This window comes from Adiantum capillus-veneris, chromosome 20 (assembly GCF_014529385.1).
Source record: "Adiantum capillus-veneris isolate H3 chromosome 20, ASM1452938v2, whole genome shotgun sequence".
In the NCBI taxonomy this organism is placed as follows: Eukaryota; Viridiplantae; Streptophyta; class Polypodiopsida; order Polypodiales; family Pteridaceae; genus Adiantum; species Adiantum capillus-veneris.
This window is the reverse complement of record NC_140950.1, coordinates 115938504-115947279: the sequence shown is the minus strand read 5'-3', so window position 1 is coordinate 115947279 and position 8776 is coordinate 115938504. Positions and strand designations below refer to the sequence as shown.

Genomic DNA, 8776 nt, shown 5'->3' with positions numbered 1-8776 from the left:
ATGGCTTTCAAAGAACATAGTGCGAGTTCTTTTGTTGCCGAAGGACGAGAATGGTATGTAAGCAGTGGAGACTCCAATGGTGTTGAAAGCATGGATTTTGAAGGCGGTGAGGCTTATTGACGCCTTTTGTATTGTAGTTGCTCATTTTGGTTCGTCAAACTTTCGAAGAATTTGTATTGTGAAATGTATCTCTAACTTGTGTTGCGAATGTGGTGCTCGTTTTGAATTTGGTGAATATCAATTGGCGAATATCGTTGTTTGATGAACGTTATTTCCATTACTCTTTTGCAAATGTAATGCTTGTTTTAGTCGTTCTCTTGTTCCTGTGTTATGCTACGCTTGAATCCTTCCATGGGCTTCGCTTGTCTTGAATCGCTACTCACATCATCAAAAGATAGTCAAAATGCAGCAGTAGGTCAATAGTAATGTTGCTCTAATCAATTGGTTACCTCAAGAAGTAGAAGAAGGCTTACCTTTTAGGGGCTTTTTAGAAAAAATCAAATGCATTGTTTTTTAAAATAGTGATCGAGCACATCCAATGTCTAACACGCAGGGCGGGCTCCCATAGCAATATTTCGAGTGGTTGAGCCTATGAGCACTATCTCTTAAATACACCATTTGATGCACAACGAGATTTTGAAACACTTAGGTTTTATTTTGCATCCTTGCATTGTGCATTGTCTCCAACACAATAGCATTGCATGCGTAACATGTGCACACAATATGCTTACATGCTCATTCTCATTAGATAGCCATTGAATCTCTCTCTCTCTCTCTCTCTCTCTCTCTCTCTCTCTCTCTCTCTCTCTCTCTTTGTGTGTGTGTAACACACAGAAGTGAACGTAGACCTTTATCACAAGTACATTCACCACTCTCATATGATTACCCATCTTCCTATAATTGCAAGCACGTCTCTACCTTCTAGTTGCTTTAATATCCAAGAAGTAACCATACGAAAAGGTTGTCACCCAAGAAAATATTTATCGCAAATGAGTGCTTTTGTTTCTACCTATCGTTGCCGAAGTTTTCCTTATATGTGAAAAGCATTACGTCCTCATAATTGATATTCTACAGATCTCCGAAGGTTGACAGAAGGTACTCCAAGCTCGAGTCGTAAATGTGTCAACGTGTCCTCAATTGCATGCACACCATCGTCGCCTTGCAAAAGATCAAAGGAAGAGGTCCATAAGCCCCACAAGCCTATTGCACGCGCATTGTTTCATTTGAACGACTCAGTGAACTCTAGATGTGAGCCTTTCGTTTTTCAAAAGTGTTTTTCTTTGAGAGTCATTTTATCGAGTCGTAGAGCTATTTCCTGATTTTACTATCTTTTGGATTATGTAGGCAAGCAAGTTGTGGAGGACCCCATTAATGTCAAGAAGGAAGCATATCTTTAAATACTTGTCTAGCCTTTGTCTACTGAGCCTCTGGTGCCACTGCAAGGAACAATCGGCCTAAACCATATTGAGGGCACACCTCTGAACATTGCTAATGATCCAAGTTCGATTGAAGTCGAGCCTTCTATTCAAGATTCTAGGCTATATGGACCAGATGAATCATCTCAAATACATAGCAAGTCTATTCATCTTAGTATTGTTCCATTTTCTCAAAGTCTTCTACCACAATTTTTGAAAACTGACATCGCTGATTCTAGCCCACGATTCTGTTTTGAGGGCAAGATATTGAATATGTATGGCACCTACAAAGTTGTCCTTGACCAACTGAAGTACAACTGCTACTTGAAGGTCGACTTGGTTGATGAAGAATGCACCGACACTATCACGGTGGTGGTGAATGATCCATACATAGAGCTCTACGTCGACAAGCTCCACCTCGGTGACTTTCTTCACATTGACAGCCCGATTGTTAGGCGCAAAAATAGAGCAGATGGGGAATCAGTATTGTATTCCTTGTACATTGATGCTACAACTGATGTAAGCGCAGCGGAACCTTTCCCAGTGTCCCTCACCTTCGCCCCTGATTGCAAGATACGTGCATTTCCTGATGACATAGGTGCACAACAATCTTCAACTCAATGTTCTCAGTTAAGCACACTTGCTTTTGTTATTTTACAAAAGCACAACTCACAATCAAGATTTGGTGGACCTATTGGTGACCTTGTAGTTGCAGATGGTCCTCTCCCATCAGATAGGGCATGTATAAGAATTGGCCTACCTTGCTTATTGTTTTCTACTCTTCTATTGTAGATTTGAAATCTTCCATCATATAGTCATGGGTCTTTTTGATTTGATTTACATATTTAATATTCTCTTGTAGCTGAGTTTTGTGAACTCTCGCAAAGATGTCTGTCAACAGTTGCTTCAAGAAATGGTTGTTGATGGCCCTGTAATGTGTGCTGCAAGAAACATTGGAGCATTCATCGGTAAACCAAACACCTTGTCGATACTAGATGTTACAATTCTAGTGCCTGTTCATAGTGTGCGCCTCAAAGAGAAGCTTGTTGCTGTCTTCCAGGCTCAAACCAAAAATTTGGGGTACAATCGTGAGGTGTGCTCATATAGAATAAAGTGATATATTTCAAGTCCCTTCTCTCAAACTCTGACATAGTTATCTTGTGCAGATTGTTGGCACTCTTCGGTTCGTCGACTTCAATAGCGTGTTGTTGGAGAAGCATTGTTCTAATTGTAAATCCACAAAAGTCTACAAACTCAGGCAAGCACCTTATTGTGTATCTTGCAATAAAAACACCACAATAATCACGACAACAAAGTTGGAAGCACGTATTGCAACAAAAGACAAAAAGCTTCTCGATGTGCAAGTCATTGGTGCAGTAATTGATTTAGTCCTTGCATTGGATAGGACCTTCAACGAAATCTACATTGAGTCTGTTTTTGAGGCAAGAGACACCTTGGCAACAACCTCACGCTTTGGCCGCTTCAAGAGCAATGCAAGTAGCCATGTGGTGGCGTACCAAACCAAAACTTAGTGTTGCGAATGTTCGTCTTTCATTATTAGCTACCCTTAATTTTGCATGCTTGTTCTAACTATTTCTTGAATGAAACCAATGCTTCCATCCTCTACTTTTTTGTAACATGCTTTCGCACACTTTTGGCTGTGCTCCTAACTATTGTGGTTGTTGCTCAAAAGATTGTCTGTTTCTCTTCTCTCTCTCTCTCTCTCTCTCTCTCTCTCTCTCTCTCTCTCTCTCTCTCTCCATCTACAAACAAAGACAAATAGGCACACACAAATTTTAAAAAAAATCTCTCTCTTTCTCTCTCTCTCTCTCTCTCTCTCTCTCTCTCTCTCATACAGACAGAGATACAAACACACACACATAGACAAATACCCATATCGATATTTTCATACATATATGTGCAAATGTAGACACACACATCTAGAAACAAACAAACACGTGCACACGATTTCCGCTAGACATGCAGAATCCTACTAATTTGAGCATTCCAAAAGAGATAGACATTGACATGATATTTATGCAAACACATCCTTTTAATCAAGAATTGTTTTTAGCATTCCATAGTGTATTGCAAACAAACTTAAGCTTCGAATCATTTTGGCTTATGATGCAACAATGCTTGTTCGAGAACTACTTAACGAATTTTATCTTGCATTCTTCGGCTTCATTGTTCTTTGCATCAAAATTGGAGCCATTAAGGAAAAGAGCTGCGCAATTGAATGCTTTATACGAAACTTGCAAAACATCGATGACTCTCACAATAGAAGTCATAAATATTTTCTCCCACAAATTCAAAAAAGCACTTGTTGTAATTCTTCACAATGCTACAAGCGGCCACAAAAAACAAGAAGTAATTGGAAAACCAATTGAACAATTTAAAAAAGGGCTTCTAATTATGGATGCATCTACTATGGGCTTAATCTATTATCTTTTCACAACTTCGTCATAATCTTGTCCACTGTACAATTAGAGAGTGTGATGAATTAACGCGCTCATGGAGGGAGAACATGGATAAACCGGCTACTCAAATCGCAAATCTTTTTCTTGAAAAGAAACCACTTTGTGTCCGTACACACTCTGCAATTACAACAAAACTAAAGCGACTAAGACATATAAAGCTAACAGAGACTACATCATCGAAGAAATATGCTTCCATTCATCCACAACAAAAAAGAAAAATTTTGAACAAATTCCTCAAGAGGTTGAATGACACACCTACATATCCATGCGCAAAAAAGGCCGTTTTTTTTTTCGCTCACAAGTCACACAATTCACTCCTCCACTATGCTCACATGCTGGAGGTGAAAAACAAAAAAGATGTTGCTCTCTATTCTATTGTCGCGCATGCAAACGCAAACCAAACAAATCTAGGATCCCGTTTGAGATCTTACATACATTAGGCTTCAACGTCCCGCTGCTGCCAATCATGCAACTAAACAATGTTGAGGCACACCTAGTCTCCATTCACATACCGTTTGCAAAGATTTGAGATCTAACTTATGATGCCAATAGGGTTTGCGAGGGAGTGTCGTCAATGTTCTTGCGAATATTGAAAAAACACAGCAAGTGCTTCCTCGTTTTATCCAGGATGAGGCTTCAGTCTTGATAGGTCTCAAACGCAAGCTCGAGTACACACATTTCTACTTATCTGGCCTTGTTAGACCGTTATTGATAGTAAAGGCCACACACGCTCTTCTTCACACCTCTCTGTATAAAAAGGAAAGAATAACCATAAATGATAACTGGCTTGCACACTTTCAAGAAATCTCGCACTCATCATTTTCCCTACACACAAGCACATATGAGGTAGAGGACGAGAAAAGTATTGACATTGATGTGCTCTTGCACACCATCACTACTGCTGAGCAGGTCGTTGATTATAATGGTAAAATTTTGCATATTGCACCATCGAAGGGGAACACACCACTTGGTTTGTTTACTGATAAGTTTTGTGAGGAGCTTAGTTTTCCTACCATCTTCTTTGGAGAGCCTAGAAAATACCACCAACACATATCTAAAAATTACCAAGTAGTAGCCGAATGGGAGCTAATGCACAAAGATAGACGTTTTGCACTCAACATCGAAAACTTGTTTTCCAAATCAGTGAAGATCATGACACAAAAAATACTATCCTCCATTTGGATACACCTCCGTAAAGCGAAACTCGAGGGAGCAACCCTTTGTGCTGGGACAGGTTTGTCATGACACAAACATAGAGAAGGTAGTCTTGTCAAAACTCGGCTATAGAGACTTTGAAGCGCTTCGTACCTCGTCGGATTATAAAGAAAAGTTTAAAAAAAAGTTTTTCACCATGATTCGACAAGTAGGGTCCCCAACTTTCTTTGTGACATTTTCCTCTGCTGAGAAACGTTGGAACAAGCTTGTCGATGCCTTGCAACAACTAATCTCACTGAGACAAGATAGCAATGAGAGCGATAGCTACTTCCGTAGACGCTTGGTACGAGCAGATCCAATAACAACAGCTCGCTTCTACCTTAACCACTTCACAGCCATGAAAAGAATATTGCTTAACGAAAGTACATTATGTGGAAAAATCCTTGATTATTTCTTTGTTACAGAGTTCCAAAGACGTGGCAGCCAGCATGACCATGGTCTTTTATGGGTTGAAGAAGCTCCTATATTAGACCAGGACACAGATGATACTATTGTGATATTTGTGGACAAGTACATAAGTACAGGCAGCTCTAAGCTACCATCAGAGCTTCATGAAATACAAACACATCGCCATAGAAAAACTTGTCTCAAGAAAGGAAACTCTTGTCGCTTCTCTTTTCCAAGGTTCCCCATGCCATTCAGAATCATTCTCAGACCCACCATCAATGACTACGAAAATCGAAAGAGAATCAAGAAAACTTTTAAATGCATTAAGAACAGCCTTGATACACTTCCCACTGGAACTACCATTTCCTTTGCAGAATGGATACGAAGCCTCCATTTGACATTCAAAGAATATACTTTGGCAATAGAAAACTCACTATCCACAACAACAATCTTCTTGAAACGAGATATAACAGACATTTACACAAACAATTTCAACCCCACGATTTCCACACTGTGGGACGCAAAGACCGATATTCACTTCGTCTTGAACGCACATGGCGCAACAAGTTATTGCACATCATAGATGACAAAAATCGACAACACATCGATAGGAGCAATAAAATCTCAATTTGATATTTGCGTTGCCAATAACACAACAACAATTGAGCGGCTGCGTAAGCTCGGTAACACTATTCTCAACACACAACAAATTAGAGCACAACAAGCATCTTACATAGCATTATCATTGCCACTCCATTCTACAGCTCGTGACTTTGTCTACATAACTACCAACCCTCCTGATCAACGTGCATTAGTCCTGAAAAGAAAAGCATCTCTACAAAAACTAGACTCATATATTCTTCCAAAACATTATTGATAAATATGCTAAAAGACCACAAATTCTCCATCATCTATGTTTGGTTGAATATGCATCAAACATTAAACAAGAGGACACAATATACAAACAATTGCGCAAAGCTAAGATCATAAGATTCGTCAAATATAACATTCTTAAAAACCCAAAAGATCACTATAGAGAACAATGCTTGCTATATCTCCCTTGGATCAATAATAAACACCAACATCTGACAGAATCTTTTGCATGGAGTGATGTATATAACCAATATCTACAAGTCATAAAATCAAATGAAATCAAGTTCAATGAAGACTCAAGCCCAATAGACAAATTAGACATGCATTGCATTTCCACCCCAAGCATAACTAGTACGACCAACAACGACTCACATGCTTCAGATCATGCAGACATTCTTAATGACTTGCAATTTAATATGCACTCTAGAAACCCTTTTCACTTACAGCATTTAAAGTACACCTCCATGAAAAATGACGACTTCCACGCACGGATCGAAAAATTAAATGAGCAGCAACGACATATATTTGACGACATCATGTTGAAAAAAAGAATTCAACCCAACAAAAAAATACACCTCTTCCTAACAGGAGGTGCAGGAACAGGGAAAACATTCACATTGCTATTGTTAGTAGAAGGACTACAAAGATTTTACAGCCATAGAAATGCTCCAAATCTAGAATCTCCAATAGCATTGCTCATGGTGTACACATGAAAGGCAGCTTTTAGTATTGGTGGCACAAAAATCCACTCGACGCTTCACTTGCCTCTAATTACTTCTGCACATACAAGGTTGAGCGCCAAAAAGTTGGATGCCCTTTCTCTCCTTTACAAAGACTTGAGAATTGCAGTTTTTGATGAGGTGTCTTTGATAGGCTCAAGAATGTTTTCCATGGCCGACTCATGCTTGCGAGCAATCAAGCGCATTCACGATAAACCATTCGGTGGGTTGGACGTCATTCTTTGTGGTGATCTATGTCAGGCAAGCCCTATTAAGGACAGCTGGATCTTCACGCAAAAACATGCACTTTTAGAAGCAGTTTCTCCATCGTATGGGCACACTCATCCACAATGCTATGAGCTTATACTAACAATGCGACAGAACGATCCAACGTTCATAGACATTCTTAACAGACTTCGCATTGGACAACATACTTCTGAGGGTTTGGAATATCTTAACAGCAATTACTACAGACCCATTCCAATCAGCCATCAAGTTTCTCATCTATTTTACTCCAACAAAGAAAAGGACACTCATAATCTTGTTGTTTTCAATCAAATGGAGGGAACATCCCAAACTTTCATCGCTATTGATAAAAGAAATAACTCATGCAACAAAACAATTAACATCCCTACAGATCCCAAATTCACTGGAGGATTGCACTCAACACTAAGCCTGAAAACAAGTATTGTTGTCGAGCTATGTGCAGGAAACTTGGATATTCTTGATGGGCTGGTTAATGGAGCAGAAGGCGAGTACAAAACCTTTACAGAAGCAAGGAAAAGAATAATAATTTGGGTTCACTTCTCTAACCCTATGATTGGAAAGAAAAAACGCTATGAAAATCAAACATTGTATTTATCAACCATTAAAAACCGATGGACCCCAATAGAACGTGTTGTTCATGAATTCCAGGTCGAAAAAAACTACTTGAATGTAATCTCTAGATACCAATTCCCATTGCAAGCAACTAGTGCTCGAACAATTCATTGTTCCCAAGGTCTTACGTTGCAAACACTAGCCTTCAATCCTGGAAACATACGAGCACATGGTCTCGCATACACAGCATTGTCACGCATTCGAGAGCCAATAAATCTTTACCTGCTCAAAACAATACAACCTTCCCATATCAAAGTCAACCAAATTGTACTACAAGAATTGGATCGCCTAAAAGTACAAGCTAAATGGATCTCCACCCAAAAGTCATTGCAACCTTACTCAAACACACATATCATCATCCAATCTCTCAATATTGTGTTCTTTAATAAACACATAAGAAAGATTGCAACAAATTCCTTTCTAATGACATCACATGTACTTTGTTTGCAAGAGACAAGACTAACAAAAACAATACCGCATGCAATACCATGCTTCCTACAACACCAATTTAATGCAAAAGTGGGTGTTTCGATTCTCCACGAAGAAACACTAACCCACTTTGCCAATGGAAATATCTCTCGTCCAGGAATTGAGATGTTACATACAACAATCAAGTTCACAAACAACAAAATCATCAAGATAGTTTCCCTCTACAATTCGCCTTCGACACGATTAACAAATTTAATAACGCATTAAAATCATCACTTGAACAACACACTATGGAAATTCCAATCATTATCTTGGGTGACTTCAACATTGACATTAAAGTTCCTAATACTTCATACAACCACCTTTCCTCTTTTTGGCA

At 39.1% G+C, this 8776-nt stretch overlaps 1 pseudogene; it reads left to right on the top strand.

Moving 5' to 3' along the window:
- On the top strand, nucleotides 1-2986 carry LOC147433140 (uncharacterized; annotated as a pseudogene).
- The last annotated feature ends 5790 nt before the right edge of the window (nucleotides 2987-8776 follow it).